The following is a 22,008-nucleotide window of genomic DNA, read 5'->3' as shown; positions in this document are numbered from 1 at the left end:
TGAGAAAATTAACAAGATTGATAAACCCTTAGCCAGACTAACTAGAGGGCAAAGAGAGAGTATCCAAATTAACAAAATCAGAAAGGAAAGTGGAGCCATAAAAACTGAAACTGAGGAAATTCAAGAAATCATCAGATCCTACTACAAAAACCTATACTCAACAAAGCTGGAAAATCTGGAGGAAATAGATAAATTCCTAGACAGATACCTGATACTAATGTTAAACCAAGCAGGACCAGGTAAACCAAATAAATAATCCCATAATACCTACAGAAATAGAAGCAGTCATCAAAAGCCTCCCAACCAAAAAACCCCAGGTCCAGATGGGTTCAGTGGAGAATTCTATCAGACATTTATTGACGACCTAATACCAATACTCTCCAAACTATTCCACAAAATAGAGTCAGATGGAACACTACCGAACTCATTTTTCCAGGCCACAATAACCCTCGTTCCTAAACCACATAAAGACCCTACAAGGAAAGAGAACTTCAGAACAATCTCACTTATGAACATTGATGCAAAAATACTCATCAAAATCCTTGCAAACTGAATCCAAAAGCACATCAAAAGGATCATTCACCATGATCAAGTAGGCTTCATGCCTGGAATGCAGGGATGGTTTAATATATGGAAATCCATCAATGTAATCCACAATATAAACAAACTCAAAGGAAAAAAACCACATGGTCATCTCACTAGATACTGAGAAAGCATTTGACAAAATTTAACACCCGTTCATGTTAAAAGACTTGGAAAGAACAGGAATCCAAGGCCCATACCTAAACATCATAAAAGCAATATACAGCAAACCAGTAGCCAACATCAAACTTAATGGTGAGAAACTTGAAGCAATCCCACTAAAATCAGGGACTCGACAAGGCTGCCCACTCTCCCCCTACCTATTCAACATAGTACTGGAAGTCCTGGCTGGAGCAATTAGACAGCAAAATAAAATCAAAGGGATACAAATTGGAAAGGAAGAAGTAAAAACATCACTATTTGCAGATGACTTAAGTGACCACAAAAATTCCACCAGAGAACTCCTACAGCTGATAAACAAGTTCAGCAAAGTGGCTGGATATAGAATTAAGCAAATCAATAGCCTTCCTTTACTCAAAGGACAAACATGTGGAGAAAGAAATTAGGGAAAAGATACCCTTAACAATAGTCACTAACAATGTGAAATACCTTGGTGTGACTCTAACTAAGCAAGTGAAATATCTGTATGACAAGAACTTCAGACCTCTAAAGAAGGAAATCGAGGAAGATCTCAGAAAATGGAATGATCTCCCATGCTCATGGATTGGAAGGATCAACATTGCAAAAATGGCCATCCTACCAAAAGCAATCTACAGATTCAATGCAATCCCCATCAAAATTCCAACCCAATTGTTCACAGAGTTGGAAACAGCAATGTGCAATTTCATCTGGAATAACAAAAGACCTAGAATAGCAAAATCCATCCTCAACAACAAGAAAACATATGCGGGAATCACAATTCCTGACCTCAAGCTATATTACAAGGCAATTGTGCTAAAAACTGCATGGTACTGGTACAGAGATAAGCATGTGGATCAATGAAATAGAAGATCCAGAAATGAGCCCATATATATATATATATATATATGTCACCTGATTTTTTGACAAAGGAGCCGTAAACATTCAATGGAAAAAGGACAGCCTCTTCAACAAATGGTGTTGGTCTAACTGGCACTCAGCATGCAGAAGAATGAAAATAGACCCTTTCTAATCTCCTTGTACAAAGCTCAATTGCAAGTGGATCAAAGATCTCCACATTAAACCAGGTACACTGAAACTACTAGAAGAGAAAGTAGGGAAAACCTTAGAACACATAGGCACAGGAGAAAATTTCCTGAGCAGAACACCAGTGGCTCATGCTCTAAGGTCAAATATCGACAAATGGGACTTAATGAGATTGCAAAGTTTCTGTAAGGCTAAGGACTGTCAAGAAAACAAAACGGCAACCAACAGATTGGGAAAAGATCTTTACCAACCCCTCATCAGACAGAGGCCTAATATCCAAAGTATACAAAGAACTCAAGAAGCTAGACACCAGAGAACCAAACAACCCTATTAAAAATGGGGTACAGAGCTAAATAAAAAGTTCTCAATTGAGGAATATCGAATGGCTGAGAAACATCTAAGGAAGTGCTTGACATCGTTAGCCATTAGGGAAATGCAAATCAGAACAACCCTGAGATTCCACCTCACACCACTCAGAATGGCTAAGATCAGAAATTCAGATGACAGCAGATGCTGGCAAGGATGTGGAGAAAGAGGAAATCTTCTCCACTGTTGGTGGGGTTGTAAACTGGTACAACCACCCTGGATATCAGTCTGGCTGTTTCTCCGAAAATTGGACATAGTACTACCTGAAGACTCAGTTATTCCACTTCTAGTCATATACCACAGAGAAGCTCCAACATACAACAAAGACACATGAACCACAATGTTCATAGCAGCTCTATTTATAATAGCCAGAAGCTGTAAAGAACCCAGATGTCCTTCAGTAGATGAATGGATACAAAAATTTTGGTATATTTACACAATGGAGTACTACTCAGCTATCAGAAACAATGACTTTATGAAGTTCTTAAGAAAATGGATGCATCTAGAGAATATCACCCTGAGTGAGATAACCCAGTCACAAAAGAACAGACATAATATGCAGTCACTGATAATTGGATACTAAACCCAGAAAGCTCAGAACACCTCAAAAACAACTCACAGACTATATGAAGTTCAAAAAAAAAGAAAAAAAAAGAAAAGAAAAAAACATTATGCTTAATCCTTACACACCAAGAAAATTTTGACTAATTCCAGGTTACATCCTGTTTTACATGTACTTTATGCTCATTGTTATGAGTAAGATCTTTTTTTTAACAATATTATTTTAAAAAACAAAGATAAATGTACAGATTTTAAGCATTTTTTGCATAAAATTATACAATACATTTGTGTCAGTACTTTTTTTTCAGATTTTAAAATAATTTTACATAAAACTGTATGAATATATTTGTTAGTCAGTACTTGATTTTTTTAAAGGTTTGATAATATGCATTGAAAACTTAATAGTTACAATGAGCATAAAGTACATGTAAAACAGAATGTAAGATGAAAATAGTCAAAGTTTTCTTGTTGTATAAAGATTTTTTTGTTTTGTTTTGTTTTGTTTTCTTTATTTCTTGGACTTCATACAGTCTGTGAGTTGTTTCTGGGGGAATGCAAGCCTCTGGGGTTAGCATCCCATTATCAGTGACTGCATATTATGTCTGTTCTTTTATGACTGGGTTATCTCAGAATGATATTCTCTAGATGCAGCCATTTTCTTAAGAATTTGGTCAAGTCATTGTTTCTGGTGGCTGAGTAGTATTCCATTGTGTAAATGTACCACAATTTTTGTATCCATTCATCTTCTGAAGGACCTCTGGGTTCTTTCCAGCTTCTGGCTATTATAAATAGGCTGCTATGAACATTGTGGTGCATATATCTTTGTTGTGTACTAAGGTGTCTCTGGAGTATATGCCCAGAAGTGGAATAGCTGGGTCTTCAGGTAGTATTATGTCCAATTTTCTGAGGTATCGCCAGACTGATTTCCAGAGTGGTTGTATTAGTTTGCAACCCCACTAACAGTGGAGAAGGGTTCCTCTTTCTCCACAACCTCGCCAGCATCTGTTGTCATCTGAGTTTTGGATCTTGGCCAATCTGACTGGTATGAGGTGGAATCTCAGGGTTGTTTTAATTTGCATTTTTCTGATGGCTAAGGATGTGGAGCACTTCCTAAGATATTTCTCAGCCATTCGATATTCCTCAACTGAGAACGTTTTGTTTATCTCTGTACCCCATTTTTTAATAGGGTTATTTGATTCTCTGATGTCTAGCTTTTTGAGTCCTTTGTATACCTTAGATATTAGGCCTCTATCTGATGTGGAGTTGGTAAAAATCTTTTCCCATTCTGTTGGCTGCCGTTTTGTTTTCTTGACAATGTCCTTAGCCTTACAGAAACTTTGCAATCTCATTAAGTCCCATTTGTTAATCTTTGACCTTGGAGCTTGAGCCATTGGTGTTTTGTTCAGAAAATTTTCTCCTGTGCCTATATGTTCTAAAGTTTTCCCTACTTTCTCATCTAATAGTTTCAGTGTATCTGGTTTGATGTGGAGATCTTTGATCCACTTACACTTGAGCTTTGTACAAGGAGATAAGAAAGGGTCTATTTTCATTCTTTTGCATGTTGAGTGCCAGTTGGACCAGCACCATTTGTTGAATAGGCTGTCCTTTTTCCATTGAATGTTTACGGCTCCTTTGTCAAAAATCAGGTGACCATATATGTGAGGGCTCATTTCTGGATCTTCTATTCTATTCCATTGATCCACATGCCTATTTCTGTACCAGTACCATGCAGTTTTCAGCACAATTGCCTTGTAATATACCTTGAGGTCAGGGATAGTGATTCCCGCAGATGTTTTCTTGTTGTTGAGGATGGATTTCGCTATTCTAGGTCTTTTGTTGTTCCATATGAAATTGCACATTGATCTTTCCAATTCCATGAAGAACTGTGTTGGAATTTTGATGGGGATTGCATTGAATCTGTAGATTGCTTTTTGTAGTATTACCATTTTTAAAATGTTGATCTTTCCAATCCATGAGCATGGGAGATCTTTCCATTTTCTGAGATCCTCCTCAATTTCCTTCTTTAGAGGTTTGAAGTTCTTGTCGTACAGGTCCTTCACTTGCTTAGTTAGAGTCACACCAAGGTATTTCATAGTTTTGTGACAATTGTGAAGGGTACCTTTTCCCTAATTTCTTTCTCCACATGTTTGTCCTTTGAGTATAGGAAGGCTATTGATTTGTTTGAGTTGATTTTGTATCCAGCCACTTTGCTGAACTTGTTTATCAGCTGTAGGAGTTCTCTGGTGGAGATTTTGGGGTCACTTAAGTACACTATCATGTCATCGGGAAAGAGTGATGTTTTTACCTCTTCCTTTCTGATTTGTATCCCCTTGATCTCCTTTTGCTGTCTAATTGCTCCAGCCAGGACTTCCAGTACTATGTTGAATAGGTAGGGGGAGAGTGGGCAGCCTTGTCGAGTCCCTGATTTTAGTGGGATTGCTTCAAGTTTCCCACCGTTAAGTTTGATGTTGGCTGTTGGTTTGCTGTATATTGCTTTTATTATGTTTAAGTATGGACCTTGGATTCCTGTTCTTTCCAGGACTTTTAACATGAAGGGGTGTTGAATTTTGTCAAATGCTTTCTCAGCATCTAGTGAGATGACCATGTGATTTGATCTTTGAGTTTGTTTATATGGTGGATTACGTTGATGGATTTCCTTGTATTAAACCATCCCTGCATCCCAGGGATGAAGCCTACTTGGTCATGATGGATGATCGTTTTGATGTGTTCTTGGATTCGGTTTGCAAGGATTTTGTTGAGTATTTTTGCATCAATGTTCATAAGTGAGATTGGTCTTAAGTTCTCTTTCCTTGTAGGGTCTTTGTGTAGTTTAGGTACGAGGGTTATTGTAGCCTCAAAAAATGAGTTGGGTAATATTCCCTCTGATTCTATCTTTTGTAATAGTTTGGAGAGTATTGGTATTAGGTCGTCAATAAATGTCTGATAAAATTCTGCACTGAACCCGTCTGGACCTGGGCTTTTTTTGGTTGGGAGGCTTTTGATGACTTCTTCTATTTCTTTAGGTGTTATAGGGTTATTTAGATGGTTTACTTGGTCCTGGTTTAACTTTGGGATCTTGTATCTGTCTAAGAATTCGTCCATTTCCTCCAGATTTTCCAATTTTGTGGAGTATAAGTTTTTGTCGTAGGATCTGATGAGTTCTTGAATTTCCTCAGTTTCAGTTGTTATGTCTCCACTTTCCTTTCTGATTTTCTTAATTTGTATACTCTCTCTTGACCTCTAGTTAGTCTGGCTAGGGGTTTATCAATCTTGTTGATTTTCTCAAAGAACCAACTCTTGGTTTTGTTGATTTTTTCAATGGTTCTTTTTGCTTCTATTTGGTCTATTTCTGCCCTAATTTTGATTATTTCTTGCCGTCTACTCTTCTTGGGTATATCTGCTTCCTTTTGTTCTAGGGCTTTTAGCTGTGCTGTCAGGTTGCTGATGTAAACTCTCTCCAGTTCTTTTTTTTTTTTTTTTTTTTTTTGGTAAGCACTTAGGGCTATGAATTTTCCTCTCAGTACTGCTTTCATTGCATCCCATAGGTTTGGGTGTGTTGTGTTTTCGTTTTCATTGAATTCTAAAAAGTCCTTAATTTCTTTCTTTATTTCTTCTTTGACCCCGCTATCGTTTAACAGAGCGTTGTTTAGTTTCCATGTGTACTTAGGCTTTTTGTTGTCTTTGTTGTTGTTAAAGACCAGCCGTAGACCATGGTGATCTGAGAGGACGCATGGGAGTATTTCAATCTTCTTATATCGATTGAGGCTCGTTCTGTGTGCAATACGAGTAATATCTTAATGCACCTTATCAAAATTAAAAAAAAAAACCAAGCACTGAGAAATTGTATTCGTATACTTTTATGAAAAAATACTTAAAATTTGTACATTTTTCTTTGTTTTTGAAAATAAAGTGGTAAAGAAAGAAAAATATACATCAATTTTTAGATTCCTCATACTCACCTTTTAAAAATTTAAAAATGACTTCAAGTTATTGTGAGCATGCCTACCACAGTTCGTGTGTTGAGATGAGAGAATTGTGTATTCTGTTCTCTCCTTCTACCTGCACATGGTCTCTGGGTGTCAAAGTCAGGCTGTCAGGCTTGCAAATCAAGTGCATGTTATTAATTGAGCCATTTTAGCCAATGTGTTCCTGTGTTGTATGCAGTTATGCATACATAGCTTCAGATTCTTAGCTTGGACATTAGATTGTATTTTAATTTAAGGTGCATTGGTGATTTCACTGCATATGCCTGTGGGACGGTGTTGGATTCCTTGTGTCTGGAGTTAGAGACAATGTGAGCTGCTGTGTGGATGCTGGGAATTGAAACTGAGTCCTCTGGAAAAGCAGTCAGTGCTCTTAAATATTGAGCCATCTCTCCAGGCCCCTGGGTTTTTATATATAAATTCCCTGCAATGGTGTGTGTGTGTGTGTAAAAATGTGTACATGCAGGAATATAGTCGGTAACACTCATTACATTCTTGCTATTTTCCCCTCCAGCCCTCACTCTGGATTTACTGTTAAAATGGCCCTTTGCTGGAGGTTTGCCTTTTCTCTCTTTTACAAGCAAGGCTGGAGCTTGTTGAGAAGAGACTCTAACGTGCTCTAAGAATGGATGGAGAGATAGGTCCTTGATAGGAGCACAGGTGTGGGCACCCAAGAGGGCACCGTGTCTTTCTCAGCAGAATCTCCTTCTTCGGAACTGTTTCTGGGTTATTGGATCCCAGAAAACAGGGTCTCTGTGTATCACCTCCGAGAAGAGGGCACTGTCTACTGTCTCCCCTTTCTGTGCAGAGAGAGTTCAGAAGGAGATTGATCGGGTCATCGGCTCACACCGGCTACCAACCCTTGAGGATCGCTCAAAAATGCCATATACTGACGCAGTCATCCACGAGATTCAAAGATTCTCAGATCTCGCCCCACTTGGTCTGCCACACAGTCACCAAAGACACCATGTTTCGAGGGTACCTGCTCCCCAAGGTGAGACCAGCTGCGATTCCCCATTGCTACTCCATGAACATACCCCACTCTTAATCACCAACCTCATCCTGTCTGTGGTTCTCCAGTACTGTGTTGCTTAGGAACGGACTGTTTTGCATATGGGAGTCAGGGTACGTTAACATCTTTGTCTCACAACTTCTCCTAGAACACTGAGGTGTACCCCATTCTTAGTTCAGCTCTCCATGACCCACGGTACTTTGAACAACCAGACATCTTCAATCCTGAGCACTTCCTGGATGCCGATGGGGCACTGAAGAAGAGTGAAGCTTTTCTGCCCTTCTCTGCATGTGAGACAGACCTGCGATTCCTTTCCCAGACACCAGAGGGCAGGCCCAACCTCTGGGACCCAAAGAGCAATAGGTCCCTGTTTACACAGTTTCTCCTAGCTGCTTTGCCTGAACCATCCTATTCACCCTGGGTGTGCCTCATGGTTGGACTCTTGAATTTAAAAAACTATTCTAGTTAGGAGGAGTTTGGGAAAGTATTTAAAAGCCTCTTAATCTGGGCAAAATAATTTTCTTTTAATTTTTTTAATATTCATTCATTCATTCATTCATTCATTCATTCATTTACTGTACACAGTGTTCTGCCTGCATGCATGTCTAAAATCTCCTGGATTTGAAGCTTAGAGAGGGTTCTGAACCACCATGTGGGTGCTGGGAATTAAACTCAGGTCCCCTAGAAAAGCAGTCAGTGCTCTTAATCACTGAATCATCTCTCCAGCCCTCACTTTTCTTTTTTTCTTTTATAATTAGGAGAAGACCTTTTCAAATAAGTGAAAGGATTTGGCTTTAATCATGTTTAAATGCCCAACCAAAGAGAATCTTTACAGAGGACAAAATGAGCTCAGTGTAAATCCACCACTGTTCCAGTAATAAATAACAGATTGATAGAGGAAATAGGAACACAAAGTATTCAGCTGTCAGAAAGCCCATGACATCCTTAAAGCCAACAAATATCTCCTATACAAAGTCCTAAAAATAGCAGAAGATTACTTCTTCGCTTTAGGAACTGTAATGACCAAAATAACCCATCAATTTTGTTTTTGTTGCATCAAAATATTCAATTGTATCCCTTAAATTTATGTTTTTTTTTTCTTTTTTCACTATTACTACAAATGGACTCTTTTTCTCACACAATATATCCTGGTAACAGTTTCCCTCCTTCTACAACTTCTAGTTAGTCCTCACCTCCTCTCCCAACTGGAACCACTCATTAGAGAAGAGTGGGTTTCTTAGCGATAATGAAATGAAATCTATTACAATAAGACAAAACTCATCACATTGAATTAGAGCAGGGAAACCAACAGAAGGAAAAGAACCCAAGAGAAGGCTCAAGGACCTGATACCCACTTATTCACACACTCAGAAATCCCATGGTCATACTGAACTGAATTGTATAATTTATACATGGGGAACCTGGTACAGCCCCGTGAGGCCGTCTGAGTGCAACCTCCATCTGTGAGTTCAAATGAGTGTCAATCACGTTGATTTAAAAGCTTTGGTCGTGAAGACGTCGAGGCCAAAATGGCGACCGGGACTGGCAAGCACAAGCTGCTGAGTACTGGCCCAACAGAACCAAGGTCTATCCGAGAGAAGTTGTGTTTAGCATCTTCTGTCATGAGGAGTAAGGATCAGAACTGGGTATCAGTTAGCAGAGCAATCAAGCCCTTTGCAGAGCCTGGCCGGCCTCCAGACTGGTTCTCTCAAAAACATTGTGCTTCTCAGTATTCTGAGCTCTTAGAGACTACTGAGACTCCAAAACGGAAACGGGGTGAAAAAGGAGAAGTGGTAGAAACTGTTGAAGATGTTATTGTTCGAAAACTGACTGCTGAGAGAGTTGAGGAACTGAAGAAAGTCATAAAGGAGACACAGGAGAGATACAGGCGTCTGAAAAGAGATGCAGAACTGATTCAAGCTGGACACATGGACAGCAGACTGGATGAGCTCTGCAATGACATTGCAATGAAAAAGAAATTGGAGGAGGAAGAGGCTGAAGTAAAAAGGAAGGCCACAGATGCTGCATACCAGGCTCGGCAAGCAGTAAAAACACCTCCTCGAAGGTTACCTACGGTGATGGTGCGGTCTCCTATAGATTCTGCCTCCCCAGGAGGTGATTATCCACTTGGAGACTTGACTCCAAACACTATGGAAGAGGCTACCTCTGGGGTAACCCCTGGGACTTTGCCGAGTACCCCAGTCACCTCGTTTCCTGGGATTCCTGACACCCTTCCTCCAGGCTCTGCACCCTTAGAAGTCCCCATGACCCCAGTAACAGATGATTCACCCCAGAAAAAGATGCTTGGACAGAAAGCAACTCCACCCCCCTCCCCTCTGCTGTCAGAGCTCTTGAAGAAGGGCAGCCTCCTGCCTACTAGCCCCAAACTGGTGACTGAGAGTGAAATGCCTGTGTCCTCGGGCCATCTCAGCAGCACGGGGGTTCTCCTGGAGGTAGGCGGGGTTCTTCCCATGATGCATGGTCGGGAGATACAGCCAACCACCAGTGCTGTGGCCGCCTCCCCAGCTGCCTCAGGTGCTCCCACTCTTTCCCGGCTTTTAGAAGCTGGTCCCACACAGTTCACCACTCCTCTTCCTTCCTTCACTACTGTTGCCAGTGAGCCTCCAGTTAAGCTTGTGCCACCCCCTGTAGAGTCTGTGTCCCAGGCTACCATTGTCATGATGCCTGCGCTGCCAGCACCATCCTCTGCTCCGGCTGTCTCCACTCCTGAAAGTGTAGCTCCAGTGAGCCAGCCTGAGCCCTGTGTTCCGCTGGAAGCAGTGGGGGATCCACATACTGTGACTGTTTCCATGGATAGCAATGAAATCTCCATGATCAAGAGTGTTTCCGCTCAGGGGTAGCAGAGGCTCCTGGTGGATCAAAGGCTCCCAGCATAGATGGGAAGGAAGATTTAGATCTGGCTGAGAAGATGGATATTGCTGTGTCTTACACAGGTGAAGAGTTGGACTTTGAAACAGTTGGAGACATCACTGCCATCATTGAGGACAAGGTGGATGATCACCCTGAAGTGTTGGATGTGGCGGCTGTAGAAGCAGCATTATCATTCTGTGAAGAAAATGATGATCCCCAGTCCTTGCCTGGCCCTTGGGAGCATCCTATCCAGCAGGAGCGGGAGAAGCCAGTACCTCTTCCAGCACCAGAGATGACAGTCAAACAAGAGAGGCTAGACTTCGAGGACTCAGAAAACAAAGGGATCCATGAACTGGTAGACATCAGGGATTCAGGTGTTGAGATTAAGGTGGAACCTACAGAGCCAGAGCCAGGCATGTCTGGGGCTGAGATAGTAGCTGGAGTTGGTCCAGTTTCAAGTATGGAGCCACCAGAACTCAGGAGTCAAGACTTAGATGAAGAACCTAGAAGCTCTGCAGCTGGAGAGATTGTTGAGGCAGATGGTTCCAGTGGGAAAGGCGATGAAAGGCCACTTTCAGCTGTGAAGACAGAGGCATCCCCTGAAAGCATGTTGTCTCCATCACATGGCTCAAATCCTATTGAAGATCCTTTAGAAGCAGAGACACAACACAAGTTTGAAATGTCAGACTCATTGAAAGAAGAATCAGGGACTATTTTTGGAAGCCAGATAAAGGATGCTCCAGGTGAGGAGGAGGAAGAAGATGGAGTCAGTGAAGCAGCTAGCCTAGAGGAGCCTAAGGAAGAGGACCAAGGAGAAGGCTATTTGTCTGAGATAGATAATGAGCCCCCCGTGAGCGAAAGTGATGATGGCTTTAGTATACATAATGCCACACTGCAGTCACACACTCTGGCCGACTCCATCCCAAGCAGCCCTGCCTCCTCGCAGTTTTCCGTATGCAGTGAAGATCAAGAAGCAATTCAGGCTCAGAAAATATGGAAGAAAGCTATCATGCTTGTATGGAGGGCTGCAGCAAATCATAGGTATGCCAATGTGTTTCTGCAGCCTGTTACAGATGACATAGCTCCTGGCTACCATAGTATTGTACAGAGGCCTATGGATTTGTCAACTATAAAGAAAAACATTGAAAATGGACTAATTCGCAGCACAGCTGAGTTTCAGCGTGACATCATGCTGATGTTTCAGAATGCTGTTATGTACAATAGCTCAGACCATGATGTCTATCACATGGCAGTAGAGATGCAGAGAGATGTCTTGGAACAGATCCAGCAATTCTTGACCACGCAGTTGATTATGCAAACATCTGAGTCTGGAATCAGTGCTAAAAGTCTCCGGGGAAGAGACTCTACCCGAAAGCAAGATGCTTCCGAGAAGGACAGTGTCCCCATGGGCTCTCCTGCCTTCCTTCTCTCTCTCTTTGATGGGGGAACCAGGGGACGCCGCTGTGCCATTGAAGCAGATATGAAGATGAAGAAGTGAATACCCTCTTTGAGCTGAACCTGAAATAGAAATAAGGAAGATATTATAGCTCGAGCTTGTGGGCTCAGTTCCACACTTGATCTTAGTCAAAAGGCTGAGAAGCAGTGAGTCCAGAGTGGAGGTGCAGAAGAGGAGGTGCCTGGGCCAAATGACATCTCTTCAGAGAGTTGGAGTAGCACAGTTGCCTGTTTTAGGGCAGAAATCATGGGCTATGTTAATGCCCTAATGTGTAGCAGATTGTAGCTAATTTGTACTGTCTTGTGAAGTGTACAGATTTTTAAAAAAATAATAATAAACCTGTGAAGTGTGTATATATAACAATCAGAAGGAAAAAAAATAAAAGCTTTGGTCGTGTAAGTACTCCATTTGATCTCCTTTTCCACTTTTTTCACCTCCTCTTCCTCAGGCTCCCTGCCTCAGATGGGAAGGATTTGATGGAGACATCACATTTAGACCTGGAGGTTCGAAGCTCTGTCTCTGTCTCTCTGTCTGTCTGTGTGTGTGCGTGTGTGTGTGTGTGTGTGTGTGCGATATCTGATTGTAGTTTTCTGTATTTGTTCCCATCTGCTTCAGGTAGAAGTCTCTCTGATAATGTCTGTATAATAATACAATAATAAGTTAATAATATAACAAAATATCTTTAAGATTCATTTGATTGTTACTTTTTTACCAGTAGTATTTGGTCTTGTCCTAGGTGTCTCTGGGCTATTTAGTTCCTGGTTCTTTGTCAGTAGACCTGGGATGGCTACTCTCACAAGCTTTGTGCCACCGTTGCACCCACGCACATTTAGCAGTCTGTAGAGCACTGTACATCAAAGATATCATGGCTGAGTTGGTGTGCACATTCTCTTTCAGGTGTCTGAAAAGTACATTCCATATCAAAGACACTGAAGCATACAGATTATGGTTCTCTATAGGCCCCAGCTCCCTTTGCCCAATGAGTTGTGTGGGCACTGTTTTCAGAAATGGGTCCTTGCTGTCGACTGTGGAGAGGAACCTATTTTCCTGGCAATATTCTGGGTTATTTGGAGATTTCTATGAGACCCCTTTGGTTGACAACTCAATGTAACCTACTCCTGGTACTAGTAGCTTCATATGGTGATAAGAGATAGCCATTTGGGACTACGTCTCTCTCATCATTTGGAGACATCATTAGAATAACCTTTATATATTTTAGGAAGGTTCTACTGTACTAGGTTTTTTTTTTTTTTACAACTCCTCAAATACCCTTCAATTCTAGCTGTCTCTCCTCACATTATATCCTTCAAATCTGTCTACCCTCCCCCATCTGATCCTCCCATTACTATTTTCTCTGTGATCACTAGTCTACTCATATAATCCATTCTATTTTTCCCCTCCCAGGGAGATTCCTGCCTCCCTCCTTTGTCTATTCATAACCTCTCTGGGTCTATCTGACACTTGTCAGAATGGCTACGATCAATAACACATGTGACAGTTCATGCTGGCAAAGATGTGGAGCAAGAAGAACAGTCCTCTGTAGTGACAATTTTGGAGTTTTCGATTCTTTGAAAAACACAGAAATTTATGGGAATGTGTTCTTGTTTGAATCCCAGGTGTGGGATAATGGGCTGCTTCAGATTTTCCACAGGAACTGACTGTTTGGGGGGCATGATTTTGCCAACTGGAAATAATTCCTGAAATTACATAACATCTGGAATTCTTGGGAGTTCTCAGAGGTATATAAATGCTAGGGCCCCTGAGGGGTTGGGTTATTGGTGAGTGATTGGTCATGGTTGGCCACAGTTTGTTGAGTATTTGAGCATAGAGTAGAGATAAGAAGAAGTGGGATGAGGGGAAGAGGAAGAGGAGTAACGTGGATATCCTGACCATGAAGATCAAACTTGCCTCAAGGGCCTTGATGCTCTTCATCAGCAAGAAGTAGTCTAAGGACACTATTACCCCCTTTAAACTCTTTAAGTTTTTTAATTTTTTCAGGAATCTCTTCCTTTCTATCTACTGCTGGGGGGGAGTTGAAAGGGTAGAAACTGGGTGGAGAAGAGTGAAAGAAAAAGGAATTTGCAAAGTAGCAAAAGACAGCTACACTCCTCCATTGTTGGTAGAAGTACAAACTTGTCCAGCCACTATGAAAATAAGACTGGCATTTCCTCAGAGGAGTTAATCTACCTCAAGATCCAGCTATACCATCTTTAACATGCCATGTTAGGACGATGGTACCAAAGGATGCTTCATCTTACCACAGGGAAACTTTCTCAACCGTCTTCATTGCTACTCTATTCATAATAATCAGAATTGATAACAACATACATGATCCTCAACAGTAGAATAGATTTTTTAATGTGTTACATTTATACAAAGAAGAATTATTCAGGTGTTAAAATGATATCAAATTTGCAAGCAAATGAATAGGATTGGAGAAAACTCAAAGTAGCTTTGATTTGCATTTCCCTGATACCCAAGGATGTTGAGAATTTCTTTAAGTGTTTCTCAGGCAGGACTGGGGGGACAGAGGGAAAGGTGGAGATCTACAGGCAGACTACCAGGCTCCCAGGCAGGATTGGCCTTTGGGTTAGGAAAGTGTGAATATTTGTTTGCACAAGAAACAACAGCAAGAACAACTGAGATCATCTATGGTCAGGGCCTGGAGCTGGTCAGGGTCTTGACCACTGTTGGGGACATTGACTTGATCTCCGAACAGTGGGGTGCTGAAGCATTCCTTGACACACTCACCTCCATTTGCACTGACTACTCTTTGGTTTGTTATATTATAAGAGAAATCAACACTATGAGCATATATCTGAGCAAAGAATCCATTCATGATGGGTACTATCCTGAACCTGAGAAAGTTCAGAGTGGCAGACCCCATTAGTGTCAGCAGGCAGTGTTCATAGATAAAAGAGGACCTAGGCATGTGACACAGCTTGACTGGTGCCGGGCAACCTGGGATTGGTGACAGCGACATGTTCTTCATTGGAAGAATGTAATCTCAAGTTACCGTATAGTCCAGTTGACTCTTTTTCAGTTTGTGTTTGGTTAGTTTGTTATACCCAGAAGCTGGCTTTAGCCAAATTCAGTCAGTTAAATGAACTTTATAAGACGCGAACATGGAAACTTTGTGTTCAGGTTTCTTATCTTTCGGAGACAGGGATGTTCTAGAAACAATTCTATAGACTACAGTCACTAACCCCCTCCCCTTGCCACAACCCTTATTGTAGAAATGGAACCCAGAACTGTGTGGTTTTCAGAAGGCTTTCTTGCAAGTAGTTCACACTTCCAGTCCCTTCCTGGTGCAATCTAGAAGATCCCTTTCTGATGAGCCTCCTTGCCCTCATCACTCACTGAGGGAGTTTAGGTAAATGCTCTTCTGCTGAGCCATGCCTCAATTAAGAACTGAGTGTGACTTCAATGACCCTGAACTTTGCCTGGCTCCTGGCTCTGTCTGGTATAATGGCCTCTTTCACATTTCATCTTTGGAATTGGAGACACATAGGGCAGTGAGATAAAATATGAATGGTTTATAGAACAGTTTCAAAATTAGAATGGCAGGAATGTGAAGAAAAAAGACAAAGATAAGTTAACAACAGAGAAGCAAGGACATTGAAACAGATGCCGACAGCGAGAGGCACACAGAGAGAAACATGGCAGCTCCAACAAGAAGAGACATTTTGTGGGAACGAGAATAATCTTGACACAGAAAAAGGTGATGAAACAGACAGGAAGAGAGGGGAAGGACAGAAAACAACACAACTATAAATATACTAAGGAACATGAGAGAGAACAGAGAAGGAATGCATGACAAGCTGTCCTTAGACAGAGAAAGGTTAGGATGGTATCTAGGGAACTGAGAAAGACACGGAGAAAATAGATCAAAAGACATAATGATAAGAACAGACATGGGTTCAGGGAGACTATGGTGGAGAGATAGAGAGAAAGAGAGACAGAGAGAGACAGAGACAGAGAGAAAGAGAGACAGAGGGCAAGAGAGAGAGAGGGAGAGAGAGAGAGAGAGAGAGAGAGAGAGAGAGAGAGAGAGAGAGAGAGAGAGTGAAATAAGTCATGTAAGCTGTTCTGTAAAATCTAGGTCACAGAACCAGTTCTAGGAGAGTCTTCTTAGATAGCTACTTCATAAATTAATTACTAAGCTCGTGTTATCTAAATTCTGGAAAGGAGATGCTCAAAAAGATAGGGTGCTTTTTAAAATACACCCACACAGGTACAATTTTCCAACAACCTGGAGGGCACAGGCAGTCAGATGCAGATAAAGAATAACTGTGGTACAGGGCAGGTGGTGGTGCCTGTGCATGGGTTTTCAGGCTCCCATTGCTCTGTGGTGCTTCATGCCTGAGGTGACAAACCAGCAAGTGATCCTCCTTCTTCTGAGAACCCAGTGGGTGCCAAAGACCCCCTATCATGAGTGCCTTGTCATTCTCAATTGTATGAACAATTGTGTTTCTGAATTTACTTGTTCAAGCTCATTAATCTCAAGGTATAGAACAATATCAAAGAAAGAAAAAGAGAGGGGGTGATGAGAGACAAAAAGAACAGAGAAAGATGAGAGAGAAAGAGATCTTCCTATGTAGCCCAGGCTGTTCTGAACTCATCATCTTCCCACGTCAACCTCCTAAGTTAGGATTATAGGCTTGTACCTCCATGCATATAGGATTCTTTCTAAACAGTACCTTTCCCCTCAGAGCAGCCCTATGGGATGAGTATCAATCTCCTCATATGACAAAGGAGGGACACTAAAGATCTTGCATTATAAATGTGTGTATAAACACATTGCATCCATTCTATGTGGTTTTTTACAATTCTGGGAGAAGAGCTCTGATAATCTAACAAAAGCTACAAATCTGTCAAAAGTGACCATGAGACATACGCCAACAATTTGATCTTCATTTTATAGTCTACTTATTGAATGTGTGTTTGCATGTGTGTACATATGCACTACAGTATGCGATTGGTGGGGGGAGTGTCCCTCCTTCCATCAGGTGTGTCCAGGGGATCGGGTTCATGTTTTCAGGACTGGTAGCAGGCTCCTGCCCATGATAAGGCATCTCACTGGCGCTTGCACCAATTCTTTTAGGTTTGGGAATCTCTTAAGATTCTCATTTGAATTATAGGTTGAGGGTTAAACACATTCTTACTCATTACAATGGGCAGAGTTGTCTAAATAGATTTAGGGATGGGACAGTTCAAAAGTTGTATACTGGCCGGGGGCTCACATGGTTTACTTTCTCTGCCCACAGGAAAGTGCATTTGTCTCGACAAAGGCATTTCCCCCAAGGAATTGCTCCTTTTCTTCACTACCATCCCTCAGAACTCTTCAATGTCCAGCCTAGTCTCTCCTGAGGACATTGACCTCACTCCCAAGGACAGTGGTATTGGAAAAATACCCACAGTGTACCAGATATGCTTCTTAGCCCCCTGATTGGACTGAGACAGCCAGGTGTCCCCCCTTGTGTTGAAAATGTCACCAGGATTCCACCTCTGGGAGAGCACTGGAAACCAGGCCCTAGGTAGCTACTCACATCCTATCTTCTATTGTGGCTTCTTCAAAGCTCCAAAGCATGTTCAACTCTCTTTCTGTTAGTTTGAACAGAAGTCTCATGCTGAGTCATTTCCCTCTTCCTCTCAACAACCCACATCCCCACTAACCAGCTCTCCATGCTCTGTGACTTATACTAATGGACTCCGCATAGGGTCTGAATTCTATGTCCATAGACACGCATAATATGTAGGGTTTGGCTAAATGGAATCAAAATAGTGTGCCCTCTTTGGTGTGTCCTGCCTTTACTTCACATAATTTTACTTAGTTTTCTGTATCCTACAGGCCACAGTCACACACCTTCATGGGCCTTTCTCGTGTTCTTTCTTAGCACCCTCTTCCTTCATATGTCTAGGCTGGGGCCTCCTCAGGCAATGGTATCTGAGATGCATGTTTCTGAACACTAACCTCAAGTTCCTGTATGTTTCTTTTTAAATCTTCCAGGAATCACACCAATGCCTGCATTAGTAAGAGTTCTTGAAAGGAACAGGGTTGACAGAATCAATCCTGCATATGCATGTGTGTGTGTGCATATCTCAATTATCTAGTTATCATCTATCTATGGGGATTATTACAGTGGCTTTCAGGCCATGGCTGAGTAGTGCAACAATTGGATTTGTAATGGAAAGGGGAGTTAGGTAGTTGTACATCCATAAGACTGTAATTCTCATCTGTCCCACACAGTGCTACGGTGCTGAAAGATGTTGAGAGAGCTGCTAGTGTTAATTGCCTGTTGCAATCCAGAAATTGGACTTAGTATCAGCCAAGTGAAAGGTTAGACAAAGTTGCCAGGGTGCATGAGGGCGGGCAAGCAAAAATTTATTACTTTTGACCCTGGTTCCATTCCGATTCACAGTTAGCCTCCCTCTATTTGTGTTTATGTGTGTCCTATATCTACCTCTTGTATCTCTATGTCTGTTTTTCTGTCTCTCTATGTATCTCTCTCTGTCTCTCTGTGTCTCTCTCTTTCTCCTCCTCCTCCTCCTGCTGCTGCTACTACTACTCTTACTGTTTGATCAGTGACAATTTTCCATATTAAAGCTGAGCCCAAGCTCCCAAAGAGTTTTAGGCTAGGAACAGCAAGTTGATGTTTATCACACTAGAACCCCATTCCTGTTACTGAGTTTCTGCATTAGTTCCTGTATTTCTCACTGTGGTTAAAATATAGGAACAGAAGCAAATGTTCAGAAGGATTTATTTATGGTTATTTTCATGGCAGAGAGGCATGGCAGCCAGGAAGGAGAGACAGGGGCTGGGGGGGGGGGAGAAGGTCCTTCAAGTAATCTAAGTCTTCCATGTAAAATGTATCAGAACTTTAAAAATACTGTTCATTGGAGAGCAAGCATTCAAACACATGGAATCATGGGAGATATTTCACATTCTTCCTTTTTCTTTTTACTTATTCTTCTCTCTTATAGTACATACTGACCACAGCTTTCCTTCCCTCCTTTTCTTTCAGTTTTATCCCATACTTCTCCTCTCCCCAAGATCCCCTGATCCTCTGTTTTCCCTATGGAAAGAGAAGGCTTCCTAGGGATATCAACCAAACACAACATGACACGAAGCTATAAGACTAGGCACAAATCCTCATATCAAAGCTGGATGGGGCAAGCCAGTAGGAGGGAAAGGGTCCCAAGAGCAGGAAAAAGAGTGAGAGTTCAACCTCACTCTTTTAACCATGGCAGTCCATGAATAGATTGATGACAGTATTATAGGAGTGTGTCTTCTAAGGGTGAGTTCAGGGTCCATTTTAGCTCTCCCAGACTTATCACACTTGCTTGATCCTATGACATGTTATAGTACAGCAGCAAAGGGCTCACCAGGTACTGGTGATGTGTTCTTGAAAACAACTATTTCTAAAATGTCTGCCAATGATAACCACCCAGTCTATGGCATTCTGCTTCAGGAGAGAACAGACTAAGACAGGCTCTGCATCTTCCAGTGCAGAGTCTACAGGGGAAACAGAGACACTGTCAGATACAACTAGCAAGAGGACAGTCTTCATGTGCTTTCAAACAGCCAGAAGGAAGCAATCACCATTCACGGTGATCAGAGACTGCTCCTCCTCCAGGTTGAAGCCTCTCCACCTGACTGCTAAGCTTCGCCATACCTGTATCTCTTTCTCCCCTCCCTTCTCCCTTTGCTCCTCATCTGTGTCACAGGTTACAGAGTGCAATGGGGACTCTGAAGAAATCACATCTGTGGGGATTGGGGATTGTACAAACACAGTAATGTGCAACTCTACTTGTAGCCACCACTTACACACGAAACTAAGAACATACAGAGTAACTCCACAATGCAAGAATATACTTGTGAGATGTTCGTAGATTGTGAATCTTAACATTTAGGAGGCAGAGGAAGGAGGTTCTCTGAGTTGGAGACCAGATTAGTCTATAGAGCAAGTAATAGGAAAGCTGTGGCTACACAGAAAAATCTTATATAAAGTTTAACCAACACAGACTAACAACACACACACACACACACACACACACACACACACATCTAGAGGAAAACAGAAGACCATGCATGCACATTCACATAAGAAATATCCCTTCAGAACACACCTCTATTGCTGGTGGAATTGCAAACTTTAACCACTCTGGAAATCAATTCATCCATTTCTCAAAATATTAGTTCTACCTGAAGACCCAGCTATTCTACTCCTGAGCATTTACCCAAAAGATGACCTACTATACCACAGGAACACTTACTTACTCACTATGTTCATGGTAGCTTTGTTGTTAATAGCCAGACATTGGAAACAACCTATATGTCCCTCAACCAAAGACTGAATATAAGAAATGTGATTCAGTTGCACAATGGAATACTGTTCAACTATTTAAAACAAGGGTAACAATAATTTTGTAGGCAAATGCATGGAATTAGAAAAATAACATCTTGAGCGAAGTAATCTAGACTCAAAAAGATACACGTAGTATGTACTCATATATAAGTGGATATCCGCCATAAAGTAACGGGTATCCACACTACACTCCAAAGATCCAAAGAAGCTAAACAAGAAAGGAGGCCCCAGTGAGGAATCTTGAATCTAACTTAGAAGGGGGAATAAAATAGTCATAGGGGTTAGATGGAGGGAACTGGGTGAGAGAGGGGATAAGAAGAAAAATGGGGTGGGGGATGTTTGGCATCAGGTGTGGGGAGAAACAAGAGAAAGGGTCAGGGGGCCAGGAGAATGAATGGAAGTTGGTGGCTAATGAGGGTAGGAGTTGGGGGCATCTCTAGAATGTACCAGAGACTTGGGATGGGGAGGTTCCCAGGAGACTATGGAAGTGATTTTGGCTGAGACTCCTACCCGTAAGGATATGGAACCTGAAGTGGCTGCCTCCTGTAGCCAGGCAGCACCTCCAGATGAGAGATAGTGACATCAACCCACCCACAAAACTTTTGACCCAAAAATTTGTCCTGTCTACAAGAAATGTAGGGGAAAGATGAAGTTCAGACTGAGGGAATGGCCAACCAATAACTGACTCAACTTGAGACCCATCCCATGGGCAAGCACCAATCCTGACACTACTAACAATACTCTTATGCAGATAGGAGCCCAGCATAACTTTCCTCTGAGAGGCTTCACCCAGTGTCTGACTGAAACAGATATAGATATCTACAGCCAAATATTGAACAGAGCTCAGAGACTCTTATGGAAGAGTTGGGGGAAGGATCAAGGGCCACAGAGGGGTTAGGAACGCCATAGGAAGACCAACAATGTCAACTAACCTGGACCCTTGGTGGATCTCAAACACTGAAGCACCAACCATACATGGGCTGGACCTAATTCACACACACACACACACACACACACACACACACACACACACACACACACACACATAGCAGATGTGTATGTAGGTCTATCTTTATGTGGGCTCCCCAACAGCTGGAGTGGGGGCTGTCCCTAAAACTGTTACCTGTCTCTGGATCTGTTCCTCTACCTGGGCTGCCTTGTCCTGGCATCAACAGGAGAGGATGTGCCTAGCCCTGTAGAGGCTTAATGTGCCAGGGTAGGTGGATACCCAGTGGGGGCCTCTGCCCTCTCGAAGGAGAAGGAGAGGGAAGGATGGGTAGAGGGACTATGTGGTAGTTGGGGGGATCTTGAGGAGGAGGCAATGATTGGATTGTAAAATGATTAAATAAATAAATAAATAAATAAATAAATAAATAAATAAATAGGAAAAAAGGAAACATTCCTTCACACACAGGTCCATGCCTGAGTAAATAAACAGATAAAACTGAGCTAATGTGTAAAAAAAAAAAAAACAAAATGTGTTACTCCCAATGCCCCTTTGTCCTGTGTATCTGTTTCACGATGTCTTAGCCAATATCTAGGGTTGGTGTAAAAGAATGGGGAGTAAGCAGGTCACCAGCAGCCCAAACAAGAAGTGTGGGTGCTAACATACCTGGACAGTGA

This window comes from Micromys minutus (assembly GCF_963924665.1).
Source record: "Micromys minutus genome assembly, chromosome: 32".
NCBI classification, from domain to species: domain Eukaryota; kingdom Metazoa; phylum Chordata; class Mammalia; order Rodentia; family Muridae; genus Micromys; species Micromys minutus.
The sequence above is the reverse complement of the archived record's forward strand: the minus strand, read 5'-3'. Positions refer to the sequence as shown.